Source organism: Eumetopias jubatus, unplaced genomic scaffold, assembly GCF_037043125.1.
Source record: "Eumetopias jubatus isolate StellerSeaLion01/CBP00866 unplaced genomic scaffold, mEumJub1_p1.0 scaffold_91, whole genome shotgun sequence".
Taxonomy (NCBI): Eukaryota; Metazoa; Chordata; class Mammalia; order Carnivora; family Otariidae; genus Eumetopias; species Eumetopias jubatus.
Genome location: NW_028274897.1, coordinates 523,309 through 546,073, shown reverse-complemented (window position 1 = coordinate 546,073; position 22,765 = coordinate 523,309). Strand labels below are relative to the sequence as shown.

At 44.4% G+C, this 22,765-nt stretch overlaps 1 protein-coding gene across 1 annotated transcript in view; it reads right to left on the bottom strand.

Moving 5' to 3' along the window:
- Window positions 1-5,798, bottom strand: part of LOC148161696 (phospholipid-transporting ATPase ABCA3-like) — a 172,160-nt gene extending 166,362 nt beyond the window's left edge. Inside the window, exon 1 of the mRNA XM_088020630.1 lies at window positions 5,710-5,798. The gene's annotated coding sequence lies outside the window, so the exon portion shown is untranslated. The remainder of the gene's footprint in view (window positions 1-5,709) is intronic.
- Between the last annotated feature and the right edge of the window lie 16,967 nt (window positions 5,799-22,765).

Sequence of the window (22,765 nt, the reverse complement as noted above, 5' to 3'; positions counted from 1 at the left end):
CTACATACTATATGATTCCAACTATATGACATTCAAGAAAAAGCAATACTATAGACACAGGATAAAAAGATCAGTGGTTCCTAGGGCTTGGGGGTGGAGGGAACAGGAATGAATAGATGGAGCCCAAAGAATTTTTAGGGAAGTGAAATTATTCTATATAGACACTATACCAGTGGATACATGTCATTATATACAATCCATAGAATGTATAACAGCAAAAGTGAACCCTAATGTAAACCATGGACTTTGGATGATAATGATGTGTAGGTGTAAAATTCATCAATTTTAACAAACATTACACCCTGGTGAGGGAGTGGTGTGAGGGAAGCTACACATGCATGCGGTTGTGGGTATATGGGAAATCGCTCCACCTTTCCTCAATTTCACTGTGAACCTAAAACTGCTCTTTAAAAAAGTAAAATTTTAACAAAAAAGCACAGGAAAAACTTCTCAACATTGTAAGTCATCAGTGAAGTACAAATAAAACCAAAATGAGATACTTCAACATACACACTAAAAAGACTGACAACACATAACATCTGAGAAGTTGGCTATGGCAAATAATGCTGCAGTAAACATGGGTGCATATATCTTTCCAAATTAATGTTTTCATTTTCTTTGAATAAATACCCAGTAGTGGAATTACTGGATCATTATGATAATTCCATTTTTATTTTTTTTTAAGTTTTAATTTAAATTCCAGTTAGTTAAGATACAGTGTAATATTAGCTTCAGGTGTACAATAGTGATTCAACAGTTGTATACAACACCCAGTGATCATCACAACAATTGCACTCCTTAATCCCCATCACCTATTTAACCCATCCCCCCGTCCACCTCCCCTCCAGTAACCCTCAGTTTGTTCTCTATAGTTAAGAGTCTGTTTCTTGGTTTGCCTCTCTTTTCCCCTTTGCTTATTTGTTTTTTCTTAAATTTCACATATGAGTGGGGGTGCCTGGGTGGCTCAGTCAGTTGAGCATCCAACTCTTGGTTTGGGCTCGAGTCATGATCTCAGGATCCTGAGAATTGAGCCCTGTGTTGGGCTCAGCATGGAGTCTACTTGTCCCTTTCCCTCTGCTCTTCACCCCCCACCCACACTCTCTCTCTCTCTCTCTCTCAAAGAGATATGGTATTTGTTTTTCTCTGACTTATTTTACTTAGCATAATACTCTCTACCTCCAACCATATCATTGCAAATGGCTAGACTTCATTCTTTTTTATGGCTGAGTAATATACCAGTGTGTGTGTGTGTGTGTGTGTGTGTGTGTGTGTGTGTGTGTGTGTGTGTACACATACCACTTCTTTATCCATTCATCAGTTGATGAACATTTTGGCTCTGTCTAGAGTTTGGCTATTGTAGATAATGCTGTTGTAAACATCAGGGTGCATGTATCCCTTTGAATTAGTACTCTTGTGCCCTTTGGGTAAATACTTAGTAGTACAATTGATGGATCAAAGGACAGTTCTATTTTTGACTTTCTGAGTCACCTCCATACTGTTTCCAGTGTGGCTGCACCAGTTTACATTCCCACTAACGGTGCAAGAGGATTCCCCTTTCTCCACATCCTCACCAATACCTATTGTTTCTTGTGTGGTTGATTTTAGCCATTCCGACAGGTGTGAGGTGATATCTCATCGTAGTTTTGATTTGCATTTCCCTGATGATGAGTGATGTTGAGCATCTTTTCATATGTCTGTGGGCAAACTAGATGTCTTCTCTGGAGAAATGTCTGTTCATGTCTTCTGCCCATTTTTCAATCAGATTGTTTTTTGGGTGTCGAGTTGTATCAGTTCTTTATATATTTTGGATACTAACCCTTTATTGGATTTGATATTTGCAAATATGCTCTCCCATTCCATAAATTACCTTTTAGTTTTGTTTCCTTCACTGTGCAGAAGCTTTATATTTTGATGTAGTCCCAATAGTTTATTTTTGCTTTTATTTCCCTTACCTTAGGAGACACCTATAAAAGTGTTGTTGGCAGCCAATGTTAGAGAACTTACTGTCTGTGCTCTCTTCTAGGATATTTATGGTTTCAGGTCTCACATTTAGGTCTTTATTCGATTTTGAATTTATTTTTGCGTGTGGTGAAAGACCATGTTCCAGTTTCATTCTTTTACATGTAGCTGACCAGTTTTTCCAACATTTGTTGAAGAGACTGTCTTTTTCTCATTGGATAGTCTTCCCTCCTTCTTCAAAGATTAACTCACCATATAGTGGTGGGTTTCTTTCTGGGCTCTCTATACTGTTCCATTGATCTATGTGTCTATTTTTGTGCCAGTACCATACTGTTTCATGATAGCTTTGCAATATAATTTGAAGTCTAGAATTGTGGTATCTCCAGCTTTGCTTTTTCTTTTTCAAAACAGCTTTGGCTGTTTGGGCTTTTTGGTCTAGTTGTGAAAGATCCTGTTGGTATTTTGATAGGGATTTTATTAAATCTGTAGATTGCTTTTGGTAGTATGGACATTTTAACAATAGTTGTTCTTCCAATCCACGAGCAGGGAATGTCTTTTCATTTCTTTGTGTTCTCTTCAATTCTTTCAATTAGTGTCTCACAATTTTCAGAGTGCAGGTCTTTCACCTCTTTGATTAGGTTTATTTCTAGGTATCTAGGTATCCATCTAGTTTAATTTGTCTACAAAATTGATAAACATCTAGCCAGACTTAACAATAAGACAAGAAAAAGGGCCCAAATAAATAAAATTAAAATGAGAAGGAACCAACACTACAAAAATACAAAGAATTATAAGAAAATATTAAGAAAAATTATATGTCAACAAACTGGACAACCTAAAAGAAAGGGATATACCTAAAAACATATAACCTCCCAAACTGAATTAAGAAAAAAACAGAACCAATTTGAACCAATTGCCAGCAATGAAAGTGAATCAGTAATCAAAAAACTCTCAACAATTTACAATTGCACCAAAGACAATAAAATACCTAATGGTCCAAGAACTTTTTTCTCTTGCTCCAAGGACTACAGAACAACACCTAAGCCTAAAAAGACAGAGGCCAGTTCTTTCCCTTTATCCTTTCTAGGGTAAAACAACAGATATGAAGTTATGCACAAAGAGGAAAAGCAGTTTCCCAGTGTCCTGTCAACCCACCTCCTTCACTATTCCCCAGATACATATGGAAGAATCTTAGGGCAGAAGAGGTCTGACACCAAAAGAGCCTAGTGAGGAAATCAACTTACCCTCAATATCCTGTCCCTTGTTAAAATGAAAAACAATCAGAGGCCAGCCTTAGAAATTCCCTGAGCAGACAAAAACAGTTTAAACATACAAAGCTTAATTTAGCTAGGCTAACTCAACCTCACTCATTTCTTGCTTATGCCTCTGGAAATCATAAGCAAAACTTAAAACTGTTTCCCAAAATTGTTATGAGATAACCACTAGCCATTCCCTATCATTTAAAATAATCTAATACCATAACAAATTACTATGAAGAATAAACAGTCAGTGCCTTCTCACACTATAAGCTGCTTTATGACAATAAATGCAATCATTCCATGTTTTGCTTTGAGTGCTCATAGTTCATGAACTGTCTTTTTGGTGTACGCACAAAACTTTAGTAATTACTGCTTAGGTGATTCATTGGTTTTACCTCTACTGTTTCTGAACTTTTAACACCCTAAATACTAAATGCACTGCCACTCCTCTCCATCCCAAACTTGGATGCAACACTGAGGTGGGAGGGAAAGGAGGAGGAAGTTGAAGGGACATGAACCTGGTGTGTCTAAAAAACTTTAGGGCAACCCATTGATGTGTGGGCTCTCAAAAAACAATTAAATGGAGTTACTGAAAATTAAGCCATTACATTGCTTACAGTCCTAAATTCTTAGAATGAGACTTATACTCACTACAATTTATTTCCTCTTCTGAAAAGCACTGAGCTGTTCTGAATGAAACACAGCAGCTTTCTTCTCCTTAAACAGAGGTTATCTTTCCTTTTAAATCTTCTGCCTACTTTACATAAAATGAGGGGACCAAGATGGCTTGAATGTTCCTCTGGGCTGGACTAATACTATACATATGGCTCTCCCTGGTTCTAGGTCCTGACCACCCTTTTCTCTGGGCATCTGCTTTAGAAAACCTTTAATTAAACATCTCTTCTCTGTTTAAAACATATATAACTCTTTTTACAAGCCTCTTTTCCGTTTTACAACCCCAAACTCTCTTTCTGAAGGGCCTGGGAGCCATCCTTTGAAATGTAATCCTCAAGGAAGATAGCACCCCTATTCCCAGTCTCTGTGGGAGGGTAGGAGCTAGCTTCTAACAGGCACCAACAGCAAACACACATGGCCTAATCACAGAGAACCACAGAGCAAACTTCAGGAAGTTACTCAATGTGTTCTCCTGGTCAACCTCCCCTCTACAGTCCTCCAGCACATTCCCACTGTCTCACTCAGCCCTCAAACACCCTCCCATCCCTTGTCTGAGCAGAACTGAGCTCAGACTGAGTTCTGGCCTGTGTTCCCAGTTCCTAGAGCCGTGCATAAAGTCTTCCTTGCCTGTTTAACGTAGTTCAGTGCAATTTCCGCTTTGGCAGAGGAGAACAAAGACACTTGAGCTTCCTGCAACACTTAACTTCCATACCCCTTCCTCTATTTCTTGAACGTTTACTACCTCCTGTCAGTTGAAATATTCTAATGGGTACAAATAGTATCCAGCTTCTTTTACAGGAGGATACTGAGGCTTAGTGAAATCAAGCAATTTACATTAGGTCATTGTGATAATCTGAATGTCTGTGTCCTCCTCTTCTCCCCAGATTCGTATGTTGAAATCCTAACCCCAGTGTGATGGTATCACCATGAGGGACACGCAGCATGTGACGAGCTCATGAGGATGGAGCCCTGATGAATGGGATTAGTGCCCTTATGACACAGCCCCCAGAGAGCTCCCTTGCTCCCTCCACCATGTGAAGGACACGTTGAGAAGATGCCTGTCTGTGAATCAGAAATCAGGCTCTCACCACACACTGAATCTGCATGGAGCTTTGACGGAAGACTTCCCAGCCTCCAGAACTGTGAGAAATACATTGGTTGTTTTAAGTCACCCAGCCTACAGTATTCTGTTAGGGCAGCCCCAGCTGACTGGGACAGTCACACAGCAAATAAATTCTGGACTCCGCAGGCCTAGACCCACAACACGTGCCTCCAGAGCCCTGGCTTTCAAATACTTAGTACAGCCCAAATAAAATTTTGTTGAATCTGTTCTCGTTAGCTTCTGTGTGTGTTTCGGGGTCCAGAGAAGTGTCTTTTACTTCCTGTGTTTGTTTTGGTGTTTTTGAGGGGGAGGGCACTTTCTCTTCCCTGGGAAGCCCTGGATGCATTCCCCAGAGCAGGGGGACCCGGAGAGAAAAAGGATGGGAGTGAGGTCCAGCGAGGGACACGCAAAACAGGAGGGAGGGTCAACACTGGGTGTGGCGGCCCCTGACAGTCGACAGTGAGGTACAGGTAATATTATATGTGTATCACTTCCAAGGGGGTTTGGGTATCGTTTTGGGGGGAGCAGAGATGGCTGTGGTGGGTTCCAGTGTATTTGGGGGCTTGGGGGTCTTGTGTGGGGTTCGCACTTTCGGGCTCTGCGCTCAGAGTGCGGCCGGCGGGTCGGCCTCCCGGGGGCACTCCAGGGAGCACCCTCCGCCGCCCCGGGGGAATCTGGGGAGAAGACACCAGGGCGGGGACGTCCCACACTCACCGCTCAGGCCTCGTAACCGCCACGGCCACACCTCCACCTCCACCTGTGAGGGACAAGCGTCACCCGCGGCGCGGTGCCTCCTGCCAACGCCTTCCCCAACCGCCCAGCCACCGCCGGCCCCTTCCTCGCGCATGCGCACACGCGCCCAGGCCCCACCCGCCCCCTCGCTCCCCGCAGCCCTCGCGCGCTCAGGCTTCACCACCTTCCCAGCACGCATCTCACTATCCCCCCCGCGTCACTATCCGCGGTCCCCCCCCAACCCCGGGCGCACTGGACCCTCCCCGGGACACCCCAGAGCGTGAGGCCTCACTAAACTCTTCCCTCGCGTACTGCCCCGGGGCCCCACCACCCTGAGGGCCCTACCTCGGGCCCGTTCGCTTGCTCCCAGGCTCTTTGCCTCTGCACCCCACTGGACGACCCGACCACCCTCCATCTGTCGCTGGCTCCCCTCTCCCTCATGTGTCATGGCCAGTAGCTGGTGGCAGGAAGTGGGAGGAGATTCAGTGGCCGCCGCCCTCCACGGTCTGTGGGGGTCAACAGATAACTTGCAGAGGCGCAGGCACAGGGGCCCGCAACCCTGCTCCGGGGGCCACTCAAAGCCCCAGACGCGCGGCGACCCGGCCTAGGGCGCGCCGTCCACGCGCCTCGCCCCGGTGGCATGCGCCGCCTCTGCCCGTGGGCGCTCAGCGCGTGGAGACCCCCACTGCGTCCTCTGCACGCGCTGCCCTGACCCGCCAGCCACTCAGTGGGCCTCACCCCCGGACCTCTCTCATGCTGCTGCAATTCACTGATGGTCGCTTCTCTTGGCGGACCCCCGCCCCAGCCAATACGCACCTCCAGTGTAGCTTAATGGTTGGAAGCCCAGGTTCTGGATTCTGTCAGAGGGCAAATCTCTTCCCTACTGGACCAGGTATCGGGTTCGGGCCTCTCAGGGCTAAATGGAGCTGGGCTCTTGAACTGTTAGGTTAAGCTTTGTCAGGAAAGCGTGCTGGATGGACCGTGCAGGACCAAGGGCTGCTGGTCCAGGTTCGGGTGTTTTCTCTTGATTTTTCTTACTTACACCTGCATGTAAATTGCTTAGTAGAGGAACTGACATATAATTTTTTGTTTCTTTCTCGAAGATAAGAGGTGGATTGGAAGATAGGGAGGAACAGTGAAAGAGACTACCACATTAAAGTAATTTTAAAAAGAGTCATTAATGATGCCAACTGTGAGACTAGATACAAGTAATAGCTTAATCAAATGAGTTCCCTCTCCTCTTTTAAAGGTGGCGAGCCTTGTTTTACTGAAATCAGTGGTGATGTACGGCATGTGTGGGAGTGGAACCCATAGAAAGTTGTACCCCAAAACAATAAAACACAGAATAGCTTCTGGGTATCATTTTATTACTCACAAAACCCAACTGAGGCTATAAAAATCTTGAACAAACCATCTCAAAATAGAGTAGCTTCATGGATGCTTTCTGTCTTGCAAGTGGACAACAGTCATCCCTACTTGTCTGCTCATCTGCCCATGAATCTTGAGAGTGATTAGATTTCTCATGTGGCTTATGGTGTACTCCATGTGCCCAGACAAGATCTGAGGAAGAGCTCTCTGTCTCCCTCTCCACTTCATTTCTTCTTCTTTCTCTCTTAATCAGAAGTAGGGTGAGAATAGGAAAGAAAACACACTATTTTTAAAGAAGTGTTTTACCTTCTGTTCTTGGAGTCTAAATGTCTTGGTACAAAGATTCTCTTACAAATGAAGAATCTTGGTTTGAGTTTTGGAAATAATCCAACTTACTCCTATCCCTTAAGCTTTGGTATTGATTTTAATTACATCCTTTTTGGTATAAACCTGTGTATGTGTGTACTCATGCAAAAGATGATTTGATACAGGCTTACTGCTCCTCTTAACCATAACTCAATACTGAAAAATAATCCTCTTGCTTTTCAAGCTATCCCATTTGACAGCACCACCATTTCTGGATGTTTCTGTTTAAACATTCAGGATGCTCACGAATAGGTCCTTTTCCTACCCTGATTAATGGCGCTCTTTTATATTTCTAGGAAAATGAACGGGAATTTCTCCAAATGTCTTTAGATTTGCACATGCTGTATACATGAGCCACTCATGTAAATCTACAAAGGAGTGACATATGTTCTTCTTTGGGGCACTCTTTATTATGTAAATATATTTATACCAAGATAGGCACACACGTAGTAGTGCCCCTCTGTGTGTCCATGCATAGACAGAGTAGTCTAAGGAAGACATAAAGTTCACTGGTTGGGAGTGAATCTCAGGGTACCTTTTCTTTATAATCACCTTCTGTGTTCTCTGGGTTAGCAAAGGCCAGGAAGATTTGTTCCAGCGTTATCTGACTGATGGAATAGTCTTCTAAATTGAATTGCTCTTTAGCATCTTCCAAAATACCAAACACCTTTAGCAACAACAGCAATAAAAAAGTGCAGTTACCATTTTTATAGTCCTCCCCTCCAGTGCCCAACCCAGATAAGCCTCTCCTGCACTTCCTCCAAGTCCTGTCAAGTTAATGTTGGTGGACAAAAGGGGGAGATGAGAAAACGATAGAAAACATAATTGAGAATCTGCAAGGAAGCAGTTCTCTGTCCCCCTTCTCTTGATGGACAGAGATTAATAATGGGATTTAAGGAATAAATCAATTAAATTCTAGGGACTTTTGGAAAATATCATACTTTAGGTTACCTTTCTGCTCCTTATACAATGTCAGGCTCCCATTACACATGCCTGGATATCAAATACTCCCCCTATCATTAGTGCTTTCTTAATATAAAATGTTAGAAGGTCATGGTTTCTACATTACCTTTCCCCAGGTGTTGTCCTTGCTGGGAATGTAGTAGGTAAGGATCCCTTGATTCTCCTGCTTTAACACACTACCTAAGAAATGAAAGACAGGATAGATGAATAATCTTGCAGATATCATTTTAAATTTCCAAAATATTGCTACATCAACTTAATTATTCACAATAGAGGGGTGAATAGACATTGTTAATACAAAAAGGGACATGGTCAGATAACCTGCTCTCTTTGATATATATGACATGGTTAATTCCTTTTGGATTTATTTCTGATGAAATATTCTTATTATATGAATTTCATAACAGTTATTGAGGGCAGGCTTTCAGGCACAGTAAAATTGTCAGCTCACATACCCCATGGAAAAACTCTGAGCCTTCTAAAATTCTGTTACAAGACTTTATTCCTGAACATAGTGTTGAGAATATGAGCTGGCCGGATTTTCACTCCGGTTGTGTGGATATGTATGCATGTGCTGTGTGCTCGGTGGGGAGGAGAGCAGGACAAGGCCCCCTTGCTTTTTCATTATTACATGTCCTGTGAAAGAGGAAATCATACATATAAATCACCAAAGTCAGGCTGTGTGCTCTGGTTTTGTTCACTGGTGAATAAGAACCCACTGGTGGAACGAAAGGGAAGAGGGTAGTATCCACTTCTAATTGGAACAAACGTGTTTACTCTCATCAGTGCACATTTGTAGGTTGTTGCAAATTGGATTAACTGGGGTCAAAATGTTTTAAAGTAAAAAATACATGTTTATAAGGGTGAGTGGATTTTCTTATGTGAATTTTAATGCGTGTATTGTTTCCATGATGCCATAAAGCTCTTTTTTGTGTGTGAAAAATTTGAAACATGGAGTTTAATGAATTATTCAAAGCAAACACTGGTGAAATCACCCCATTTAGGCCAAGTAATAGTAACGAAGAGACTTCCATGTCCCACTCCTCAGCCTCTATCCCACATAAAAAATTATCAATACCTTCATTGTTATTATGGACATTTCCTTTTCAAAGTAGTTTTTACCAATGCATATACCTCTAAAAATTGAGGTAGAGTTTTCCTACCTTTGACCTTTATGTGAATAGAATCATCTGGTATGTTTTCTTTCTTCTCCTTTTACTCAATGTTTGTGAGATTCATTCATGCGGTTGCATATAGCTATAATTCGTTTTCTTCTCTAAATAGTAATCTGGCATATGAATATTCTGCAATTTATCAATTAGGCTACTGATAGACATAGAAATTGTCTGACTATTGTGACTATTACTGACTTAAATATTTTACTTATCTCCTTTTACAGGTGGATGCAAGTATCTAAAATATAGCTTTAGGTAGAATCATTGGGCCATTGCTTTTTTAAAAATTGGTCCAGTTTCACCTGTGAAATATAGTGAGTTGAAGAGTGTCACTCCCACTGTTACTACAAGAAAGCTGGACAAATTGCAAATTAATGCATTTCTTGAACCCATCAGTTTTCTGACAGGGCAAACTCAGGGCAAATAACTAACCCATATGTGGGTAGAGTCAGGCATCTACAGAGAAGATCGGGACTATAGCATTTGCTTGTACAAGGCAGACACTACCAGATGACATAAGCTGCAATAAAAAATGTAATAAGTTGCTAAAGATCAAGTGTGGGATAGCAAGAGAATTATGAAGCCCATTTTCAAAATTTTTAATCTCTCTGATTTAGGTTTTTTAGTGGTGCTTACTTCTTATACACATTAGAGAACTGAATTTTGCTTGTGAGCCAAGCTGAAATTTTTTTTCATTTAATGCAGGAGTTAAGTCTATTTACATATATTGAAAGGAACAATATATTTAATTATAGTCCTCCTATATAATTTTTAAAGTTATATATGCATATATACTGGATAAATGCATATATATCAATACAAATGTAAATATACAAAATATGTCTGTGTTTGTATGTGTTTCACTTTGTGGCTGGTTCTTATTCTTACTGTTATATTTGTGATACAGTAAAGAATATATATATATATTTTTTTAAATCTTTTTTTTAAAGATTTTATTTATTTATTTGAGAGAGAGAGAGGTAGAGAGCATGAGAAGGAAGAGGGTCAGAGGAAGAAGCAGACTCCCTGCTGAGCAGGGAGCCCGATATGGGACTCGATCCCAGGACCCTTGGGATCATGACCTGAGCCGAAGGCAGTCGCTGAACCAACTGAGCCACCCAGGCGCCCAGTAAAGAATATATTTTTGTTCTAATGGTTAACTTCATTCTAACATCTTTTCCTAATACCATAAATTGTCCCTTCTTTTTAAGATACTGGTATAAATATTCAGTGCTCACCAATAGTACTTATGCAGAAACTTCTCCAGTCATTCCTCAGTCAACGGGAAATTTTTGTCTGTGTAGTCTTCAGGGAGAGCCATCAGGAATAATATCCCCTGAATACCTATTTGTTTATAACTCTTTTGAATTTTAATCTTGATCATTTTGACTATATATGAGAACTATGGCTTACATTTTTCTTAGCATAAAATGTTTTGTCACAAAGCCCAAAATCAATCTAATTTTCTTCCGTTATAAATTTTCTTTCTTCCCCTTGTTTTTTTTTTTATCTGGCATCCAAAGGTCATCCCACTTTATTATTAAAATACAATTGTTATATTGGAATATTCCTTGGTATTGATGATACTGGGTCAATTTTTCAGGTTGTCCTTTCAGTAAGCAGGCTTGTCTCATCTTAGGAAATTTTCTTGAATGATAGTTTTTAGTATTTGTTCTAATCTATGGCTTTGCTTTTCTCCTTTTGGACTAATTTCATAGTTGTGTTGGATTGTCCTTGCCTTACCTCTCACTCACTTTTTTTTGAAAGCTTACCTGTGTTTCCATTTGATGGTTTTCTGTTTTTCTCCTTTCCAATCTCCATTTCCCTCCTGCTTTCTATGTGGTTTGTTTGCTCTTGATAGTTAAGTATTTCTGAAATATTTAACTTAAAATACCGTCTCCAATGTGGTCAGCTGTCTGCATATCACCCTGTTGGCTTAATCTCTTTGTCCTTTCAATTGGAATTTAGGATTTTCTTACATACCATTCATCCCTTTCTTAATTCTTTAGGCTCATGTTGAAATATTAGATAATAGTTTCAACTGTTTTGTGGCCTTATAGCTCTGCTGTTCTTTCAGTGTCTGTAGGTATTTTCTTTTATCCTCTTTTACTTATGATATTTTTCTGTGGGATTCAATGATAATCTTTTCAGTCACTTATCTTTGAGATTAATTTTCTTAAAGCTTTAGAAGGAGTTTCCTATATAGAAGGTGAGGTGGGACAGAATATCTTTCTTAGCTTTAGAGTCCTCTCCTGTAGGGTTCCTTCTGAGAGGCTTCTGGGATGTATCAAGTGATATGGCCTCCCAGTGTAGACCTTCCTCTGGTACTTTCTCATATCTGCCTCTTGTGAGTCTCTCCCCACTCCAAGCTTAAATTTCAGATCCTTTCCTCCAGAGAGGATCTCTGCTTGCTCCTGCTTGGAATCAGAAATGCTCCTGATCGCCCACTTGAGGGTCCCCCTTTACAAGGCAGTCTCAGCATGAGCTTCCCAACCCTGAAGAGGGTCCAGACTTCATCAGTGATCCCAGTGCTACAATGGCATTTGCTTCCACAATTAGCATTTTCTAACTGCTCACTGTTTCCTTTCTTTTGTTTGGTTTCTTCTTCTTCTTTTTTTTTTTTCTTGTTTTCTGGTTAAATTGTTTTTCTCTCTTTTGTTTGTAAGCCAACTATTGTATTAAAGATGCATTTGTTTTAATTTTGATCAATTTCTAGTTTTGTTTTACCAGCAGTACTTTTCAGAATATATAATCTTCCATGTTGTAGAAATAGAACCATCTTTGTATTTTTTTTTTTAGATTTTATTGTATTTATTTGAGAGAGAGAGAGAGTAAAAGAGAGAGCACAAGAAGGGGTAGGATTAGAGGGAGAAGCAGACTCCCTGCTGAGCAGGGAGCCTGATGCGGGACTCGATCCTGGGACTCCGGGATCATGACCTGAACTGAAGGCAGTCGCTTAATCAACTGAGCCAACTAGGCGCCCCCATCTTTGAAGCTTAAAAAGAAATGACCTACAATAGTTTAATCGTTGGAATTGTTCTGTGTCTTTTGTGTACTTGGATATCTCCAGGGCATAGAGAGGTGCCAGGCCCAGAGAAGATGCCAAGTAAATATTGTTTGTGCAAATGATGAGGAGGCTGAACTTAGTCATTTACTATACGTGAGATATTCCGGGGGCGACCATGAGGCCAGGTTTTAAAAAGTTTGCAGAGTTGTAGAGGATGAGTTTGTGAATCTCTGCTGGGACTTTTTGTAGCACCACGTGAAATGCTTCAGTTGGATCATCATTCAGTGCTCAGAGCAGACTCGTAAATTCTGGGGGGGAAACCGAGGCTCAAATCAGTGAATCGAATTTCCGTCAGGGCACCTGTGGATGAAGGGGTGGGGCTGAGATCTAAACCCTGGCCTCAGTTCAAGGTTTCTCAGTGGTTTTACCTGTACTCCCTTCCCTCTTTTTAAATGAGTGATTTCAATAAAATGTCAAGTCTTACATTAAAAAAATTTTTAGTGAACCTAAAAGTTTCAGCTTGTCCCTCATAGATGTCTGATTCTCATCATCTGGAAATAATTTTCAAGTATGAGGTTGTTCTACTTAACCTATAAGAAGAAGGTTTTCACCCTTTCTAAATACAAGATTCTGTTACAGTAAATGTGCTTTTTAGTTGCCGTCTGGCATCTGAGGCTGTGCATCTGCAGAGGACATCCTAGCTTCTTGGAACCCCGAGTGAAATAAGAGTAAGTGGGCTCTCACTTAAGCCCAGAGGTGGCTTCTGGGCTGAAAAATGCATTGGCCTTTGTGTATGGTTGTTGTGATAGAGGATTTGGCTCTCTGAGGTCTGATTTTTTGCATATTGTGAAGGAGGGGACTCATCACATAAATGTTACTGACTTCAGGTCTGAATAGGAGTCCGTTTTTCAGTTAACTGTGAGCAATACGCACTGTGTTAAAAATTGTGTTGGAGAAGAGACAGGAGACTAGAGATGGCTCGGAAAACACTGCAACATTGGGAAAATTGTTGCTGACCTATCTTGGTCGAGTTCTGAGTCGTCAGTATTTGATGGTCAGATTGTGAGTGGACATCCGATATTGAGTGTCCTGCTTGGTGACCTCGCCTGAGCCCCGATCCACTGAATTGTGAGTGCGTGTGCTGACGGCCAGACGTCATGAAGCAGAAGGCCCTGTGCAGTGATGGCCCTTGCAGGATGTATTTGCTGTTTGCAGAAGGCCCTGTGCAGTGATGGCCCTTGCAGGATGTATTTGCCGTTTCTGGAGTGGGTGTTTGCAGTTTTGCTGAAACTGAGCTCCTGGACTCATTTCTCTCTCTTTCCCATCTTCCCACAGAGTCAAGCCTTTCTTATCACAACCCATTATAGAATTACAGTCAGAGGGCCCACTTCAAATCGGCAAGTACCCTTATCCTATGTGGTACAGCATGGACTATAGAACTCTCTTTGCTTTTTTTCCCGTTTTCCTTTTAAATGGTGTGTGTATGTGTGTGTGTGTGCATCAGAATCTGTGTGTGCGCCCATGATGTCACACAGCGTGTACTTCTGCTGATACATTTACACTGCATCGTATTTACTGTGAAGCAATTTAGAGCAGATGTCCATAGGTCCCCGTTGTTAAATCTTTATAAGTGTGTTTCAGTGATTTGCAAATGGTGCAAAAATAGATTTTTTCCGGAATTTCTCGCTTTCCAGCTTTCTTTAGGAACATCCAGCCCGGCAACATCAGACCCTCCCTCCTACATGGCTGCTTCATGGAGGGGGGCAGTCACCCTCCAGTCTCATCCCCACTGCTCCCCGCTGTCTGTTCCTGACCTGCTCCACCTATTAGGTCACCTCCTTGGCCCCTGTGCTCAGGTTTTCCTCCTTCGCGTTTTAATTATGAGTGTTTCCAGCAACTCTCTGCTCAGTTCTAAGCCTTTTGAACCAAGGGAAGCCTCTTCCAGAATGTTCCATCATTTTCAGTCTGTGTCTGGCAGAGTAGTTCAAGGGACTTATTGATAATTCAGGTCAGAAGACCTGCCCAGAAGGATGGCCTTCTTGGATGGTGGACACAGATCACACAGAAAATGTCGGACAACTAGACAGGCCTCTGTGCAACCACAGTGCCATAGTCATGCTCCTCGTGAAGAAACTCCTCCAGGTAGAACATCTCCCCCATCCTCTGTTTCCTCCTACAAATTATAAGTAGAACCTGTGCAGGCTTTGCCATGTGCTGGCCTAGCTGTTTTCTCCACGCTGTAGCTATCCTGGTTTTCTGTATATTTGGTGAGTACTTGTGTCAGAATGACTACCTGTAATGAAAGAGCTAACACTTGGCATCACCTTTGATCCATCAGTACACAAATGTATGAAGTAGAAAGTAAAGACCCTCCACAATCTCTCCCCCCATCAAGATAACCAATGTTCAGAGTGTTTTCTCCTGTGAAGGAACAGTGCCCCTAGAGACGGATCAATATCACACATGAGAAAACACACACAAAAATAGAATCCAGTGCCTGGCACCTAGAAGGTTCGATAAATTTTTGTTGAAAGAATGTATATACACATTGAATAAATACATAGGTTGTAGTTAATATGTATCTGTTGAATGAGTGCATCTATAGTTCTCAAAATAAATTGATCTATGTGTAAATTTAATAAAGTGAATAATTTATACATCCTGTTTTGTAACTCGCTCTTTCTGCATCCTTAGTGACTCGTGGCTGTCTTTGTGTCATCATATATAGGTCTGCCTCATTATTTCTGATGGCTTTCTCATTCTGCTTGGCATGGAAATGCCATTTTATTTAATGTATTCAGTACTGATGGTCCTTTAGATAGCTGCGTTTTTTATGGTTTTCTATTAAACAGTGTTGTAGAAAGCACAGGTACACATGCATATTTGCAGGAATTGCTGGTTCAAGGGATTGTCCCTTATGAATTCTAATAGCTACTGCCAAACTGTTTTTCGAGACCTTCTTCACTAATTTGTCTTTTCATGAGAGTAGATGAGGGCTCTTTTTCCCTACACCCTCACTAGCACTGGCTGTTACCATTTAAAAAAAATTTCTGCCAATCTGCCAAACCTATTAATCTAAAATTTTTAAATTAACTTTGAAACTGCTAATGTGATGGAGTATCTTCCTTCCTTTTTTGGCCTGTAGGATTTCTTTGTAAATGTCCATTGGAAATGTGTCAGTGGCAATGTTACATTTTCTCATCAATTGCTAGGAATCCTTTAGAAGATAAAGATACATTCTTCGATAAAAATCCCTTGTCAGCTTTTTTTGGGCAGATTTTTTCTTAGTCTTTCACTTGATTTTGAACTGTGTGTTTGTGTCTCATGTAGGCACATTTTCTGGTCCTGTGCTTTTAGTTTTTGAACTTGCGGGCATACCGAGAAAGGGGAATTCGAATCAAAACAAGGGCAATACAAAGGTGAGTGAAGACCTGAGAAAAGTGATAAGTGATCTTAAATCTGGCACAATTCCATTGAAACATTGCCCTCCTTCGTGAAACCTATGAGGCTGTGAGTGTAAGATTCACCACTATTTTTTTATCATCAGGAAAGACCACTTGCTGGCAAATTAAGTGGTGTGTTCTTGACTGTTCGATGTGTCCTGATTTCAGGAATGTTAAAGTGGAAAAAAATATCCATCTTTTGAATTGATACTATTTAAAGCTGAACCATGCACGGGGTGTAAAATTCAAAGTATATAAATGGGCACACAGGCAAAAGTAAGTCAGAAGGAGTAAATTAGGTTCTCAGATATAAGCAATCGACCAAACAGAAGACCTCAATGCCCTGCAAGCAAACTGTAGATCTTTGGTTTTGACCATTCGCATATCGAGAATGTAAAAGGACTAGACCAGAGTTTCCCAACCACAACACTCTCGACATTTAGGACCAGATCATTCTGTGTGGTGAGGCGGTCCTGGGCATGGTAGGATGGTCAGCAGTATCCCTGGCCTCTCTCAGCAGATGCTGGAGTACCCTGCCCTCCAACCCAAGTCCTACCAACAAACATGTCTCCGGACATAGCCACATGCCCCTGGAGGACCATTCCTGGTAGGAGCTACTAGACTAGAGCAACATCCAACTCTGAGCTTCCAGGATTTTATGAAAGCGTCCCACATAACTCCAAAATGGGGTTTCTCCAAGAAGAGTTGCCCACGTGACATCCAGACTTACAGCTGATTTGGAATCCCAGACCTGGTTTCTGGTTCATGACAGCTCTGCCATGAACTAGCCCGATGACCTCTTTTGAGTCCTCCCTTCCTCATCATTCAACCAGGAATAAATAACATCACCTCTGGGACTTGCTGTGAAGAAGGCAGTGAGATCATTGACGCAAAGCCTCTAGCCCAGCAGCTCAGCCAGCACCAAGGGCACTGAATCCACATTAACCCTTTCCTGGTGAATCAGGTGAAAAGGCAGCCGGCCAGGGTGTGTCCTCAGAAACACGTAGGATGCAAAGTCTGAAGCCCTGGCCCCGAGTCCTGCCTCGGCCACTGAGTAGCTGGGCATACTGGGCAAGCCATTTTTCCTTCCTCATAACCTAGACATGATAAGCACCAGTAGGCGAGAACCAAGCCAGGTGCTCTGGGACAGCACTTGGGAAACTAACCCACTAGAGAAGTACTGACGAGTATGACTATCAGATCTTTGAAAGATTTCTGAAAAGGACAGAACAAGCTCTTCCACAAATCCAAGAACCGAGAGTGCAGTCATATCAGGGTAAGGTACAGGAGAGAAAAGGAAAATTGTAACAGGAATCCTTCACCTCCCGATCCTTTTACACACGCAAGTGCCAACTGGTGACCCACACACAGACCAGGTCTGGCCACGGACAGATTCTGTTGAACCCCACATCATGTCATGGTGGTGGTTTAATTTGCCTTAAATGCCACCTGATTTTCATGAAAATCCAGATTTCAGGCCTTTTTCGAAAACTCCAAAGCTCAGGCCACACTGGGCCCATATCCCACATGCCCCTTGTTGAGACAAACACTGGCGAGGTCCCCCTTGGCCCTCAGCTGTTCTAAGTCACTCTGCTTTCACTAGCCTGGAGTCTGTAACCTTGACTTCTCTAAAGGCTACTATGTAGGAAAGCATTCGGACCTGCAGGGAGTAGTACTTCAACCTTGGCACAAACCGACACCCAAAGAGACACTCCCTTCCAGAGCCTCACCTAGGTCATCATCTCTCTTAGGTGGTGGCTCAGATTCTTTTGCTCCTTGACACTTCTGCCTCACAACTCAACGTTCCTGGGTTTCCTCACCTTGGTATACACCTTCCTCCACTGAGGCTATCACCTCCCCCAAAAGTACCACCGGCATCTGATGGATTATCTATCTGCACTGGGGATTTTCAAAATGCATCTTTCTTTTTAGAGCAGGACTACAAAAGACAGGGCGGCTACTTACCGTATCCTGACCAGCACTCCTTCTTCCCTCCTGCTGGTAACAGTACCCAGTGTTCTCTGGGGGACCAGCAGTCCCCCATTCCCAGTCCCTGTGGTTTGGGTGGGGCTGACTCCATTCCCATTTCCAGGGCAAGGCATGGGACCCAGCTGGACACATTCAGAGTCAACCCTGGGGCTCTGGCCACAGTGAAAATTAGTCTCTGTCCCTCTGGAACTTGAACAGAGGAGGAGGGAAAACTGGCTGGGGGTGGGGGTGTCCCCTTGGGACACAGCCTATGTAGAGAGTGGAACCCCTGGATCCAGCCCTGGCTGCAGCCATACTCCTTTTGGACTCTGTGGGTCACATATGAGCTAATGAAATTCCCATCTCGGCTTAAGGCAATTTGGGTTGGGTTCTCTTACAAGCAAAAGAGACCTAAACAATAGGAGAGAAAGTTGAAAGAAGTGCTTACAGTTGGGGGGAAAGGCTCTGCTCCAATTTTCTCCTGGTTTGCTGGTGTGGGTTTGGTACCTCTCTCCATGCACTGAGAGTGGAGTGTTGCTCACTGTATTAGCGATCCTTCTCTTAAGCACTTATCTCATGGTGTATAATTATTTCTTGTTTGTCTATCTCTTCCACAAATCTATTGAGCCCCTTCAGGGCAGAAACTGGGTTGTGTTCACTTTTGAATCTTTAATACCTTGATCAGTGCCACACAATGTGGGCTCAACAAGTGCCCCTTGATGAATCAATCAACCATCCTAATTCTCTTCTCTGGAACACCCCTGTCATGAGACCACCACATTAGCGTGGTGCCTGTGATACACAAAATGTCTGCTGAAACACACCCATCCTCCCATTGGAAATACATCACATCATGAGGACTCCCTCCTTCCAGCCATTCCTGATTCTCCCCCATGTTCGTCCCACGGAACCTCACTGTGGGGTTGCTCACAAGGTCCTCAATCTTGGGATGAGAACGTGGCCTTGCAATGCTCTATGAATGGATAACACACAGGATGGGAGTGCAGTTCACATACATGACTTCACTCGTGGGTGCAGGGGACCTTCTTTGCCCTCTAGGCTTCCTCTTGTGTTGAATGCACCCAGAATCCTGCTTCTGATGTCTACCAATAGCACGATAACACAAAATCACAATTCTAGGCTCTCTCCTGCCTCCACATTCCCTCCCGAGGCTTTTATAATGACTTGAGTGGAAGAAATACAAATGTATCGAGGAAATCGACAGCACTGAACCAAAAGCTTCCCCAGAAAAAGTTTGATTTGGGAAGCATAACTGTCACACCCTTCACAGCTCTGGAATAGCCTCAGCTTCCATTGGCATTGAGCAAGAAAGATTTTCAAACAGAGTCAAAGGTCAGGGCCGGAATTACTGTCCCAGTATGAATCACCATTGACTCTATCCAGTTTTCATTTTCCCATACTTGGGCTCACACCGCCAGGGCCATCTGGGAAGAACTAGATTCACACTGGATGTGACAATCTTTGTGGAGTTTCTGCCCTATGCGAGGCACCACAGCAGACGCTGGGAAATGAAAGAGAAAGACAGCAAGGGCTCTCTCAAGGCATTTCGTTTACTGGAGAACAATAACAAGGAAAATGGCCACTGCATTGTAGAAAACGAGGTGCTGTGTGGACTTCTGAAAGTTCCCCGGGCTGGGGCCATCCAGTCTGTGTTGGAGCATCAGGGAAGGCCTCTTAGAGGCAGACACCTTTGCGTGGAGAGCTGAAGAATGAGTAGAAGGCAGCTACAGGGCTGGTGCAGTGAAAGGGGCTCCGGAGAACTGCAGGTAGAGGCTCACGGGTAAGAAGCCTCGGCCTGCCCTGGGAACTAAAAGTGGGGCACCTATGGCCGGAATCCAAGTGTGAAGAGAGAAGCTGCTACAGAGGAACTGGGGCCAAAGAGACCCTGCCAGGCTTGGTAGCTTGAAAAGGCTCAGAAGTTTGCACCAAAAGAGCAAACTCCCCTTTACTGACACAGTGTATAAACAGGCCAGAATGACACTGTGACAGATCTGTCTTGACACTCACTGAATATTGATTTCACAGGGAATGTTAGTAAGAAGGCAAAAGGGGGCGGGGGTAAGAAAACTCCCAAGGAATTACTTTGGATTCATTTACAGATTCTCCTTTGAAACATTGGCCCCCACTCCTGATTGATGAGGGAGCTGAAGACTAATTGAGGACAAAGCACAAGCTGACACCCTGCAATCCCCCACCCCCTACTCCTGGGTGGGATATGTGTGACATTCCTCCAGGAAACTTCCAACTGTCTTAATGTCAATGCCTTGCTAGAAGGGAAAACCACCTTACTTGACAATGACAAGGTCTCCAGGATCTTGTACGTTCTCTTTAGCATAGGAAAGTTCTTTTGAAACCCTGCCTTTTCCTTACATCCCCCAACTCCCAATTATATAATCAGATGCCCCCCACATCCCTGGTGCAGCAGCTCTTTCTACCCACGGTCCTGTCCCGGTGCTTTAATAAACCACCATTTTGCACCAAAGACGTCTCAAGAATTGTTTTTTCTTTGTCGGCTCCAGACCTCACCCCACTAAACCTCACCTACATTCCAAAACTACATCACTACTAGCCTACCTCCCTCTTGGCATTATTTCTATCATTTCCTGCAAATGACAGAAAAGTAGGCACCGCTAGGCTTTAGGGGACAGGCATCAACTCTGGAAACAGGATAAATGCACAGTAAGATAATAGGATGGGGTAGCAACAAAATTAGACAACAAAACTAAGCCACTAAGCAAAACGTTATGGGGGGGGGGCTGAACCAAACGCTAAAAAGCAAATTTAGACAACGGGAGGGGAAGTAAAAGCATTTTGGTACACACACAAAAAGAACTATCCCCTTGGGCTTTGGTCAAATCAAGCTCCCCTTTTGACCCAACTACTGGAAAAAAAGAAGCAAAAGCTGTGGAAAACTCACACTTTCATATCTCTCCCAGAATAAACAGTAGGTCCAGTAGAGCCAACTGACCTAAAAGACGTTGAAAGATGTGCCCCAGATAACTGGGCACATGACAGTCACCTCCAGGAGCTCTCAAAACCACAAATGTTCCTGTTGCAACAGCTTAATGGTCTACAAATTCCGGTCTATTCTGTCATTTCAGAATCGATAATGTTTCCTGTCAAGCATTAAAGCAGTCCCAACGAAACCTGGAGAAGAATCGGCTTCCAAATCCACAGGGAGAAAGGGTTTTTTTAAAAAACTATTAAAAAAAACAAACTAAAGGTCGTCCCAAGGGGTTTCCACAATTCTTTCCTCCCAGTTCCCAATTTCTCAATGTCAAGACCTTGGGCAGTCCGGTCCATAGGGGCCCGGGTTTGGAGACGGCGGCACCTGTACAGTCCCTGGATGGATGCCCGAACCTCCTAGGCGTATCCGATGGGCTCTGATAGCCCCTTACTCATTTAGTGCTCTCAGGCGCTGGGAGGTGGGAGGGTCTGCAGAGCGGGGTGACCCAGAAAGCCTGAGATCTTCGCCCGCAGAGCACAGCGTCTGTTTGGCCTGGGGCCCACTGGTTACCCGAGTTTTCGCCCAGGGAAAATCCCGGGGGGAGGGTAGGGAAGGCTCGGGTCCAGTCCCCCCAGGGCGATGGTGGGCGGGGCCTGGACAGAGGGCGACGGGGTCAGGCGGTGACCAACCCCGCTGCTCCCCGGGGTCTCGGGCAGCGGCACCGAGCCAGGCTCCAGGTCCCCGCGTGGCGGAGCCCTGGGCCCGGACCCCGAGGCCTGATGCGGGGCGCTGTAAGGGACCGGAGCGCGTCACCAAGAGAGCAGCCGGCCCTCCCGCGCCCGACCCTGGTCCAGGCTCCTGCCGACCGGGATCGACGCACTCGCCTGCCCACGGTCTGGTTGGTCAGCTGCTTCATGCAGTTGGATCGCTTCTTTCTAGCGGCGGCGGCGGCCAGCAGGGCCAGGGCCGGGCAGCTGGAGGAATCGCCCGGGCCGGGGGTAGGGGGGCGGGGGGGGGGAGGGCGACATCGCTTCACGTCCATCCGAGGCGGCAGTGGAAGCTGCTCTGGGGCCAGCGCCCCGCCCTCGCCGCCTCTCATCCAGTGGCGTGGCAGGTCGGGGCCTTAGGGGGGGGCCAGACCCGGGACGCGGTTCCCAGCCCCTCCTCCACCCGTGGCGGGAACCCCGGGGCCGCCTTGTGCAGGCCCGGATGTCCCCTCTCCAGCACTGCCATCGCCGCGCCCGCGACCCCCTGCGCGGTCTAGGCCGCACACCTGCGCTAGGCTGCGGAGGCGCCCAGCGCCTCGAGCCTCTGGTGAACCGTCAAACCCGGGTCTGTGACACACCGTCCCCGCAGGGGTGTCAGGGCACGGAGGGATAGAACACTTTGGAGCCTCGGGAGGCTGGAAATGCCCAAAGTCTCCTGGAGGGCCGGGCTTCTGCGCAGGTGTAGATATTTGTCAGATGCACCTCGGATCTGCTCTCCTAGGTGAATGGATGCATGTGACTGTGTACTATTCACCTCGATTAAAAAGATACTGTTGTGTGGAAAGCACAAGCTGCAGGAGTTTGTGTACCTTAAGGGGAAAGTCCAGGGCCAGATGCATTTTCTGTGGGCGGGCACCTGGGGGCAGTCAGGCAGGAGCACTCACTAGGGGCCCACACAGGATAGCCAGGAAGCAGGGGGAGAAGGGGAAGGGGCCCAGCCCTGGCTGGGAAGTCGTGGGGCTGAGCGGCTGGGACCGGGACCAGTGGCCATAGTCGGCCTTGGGAAGGCCCAA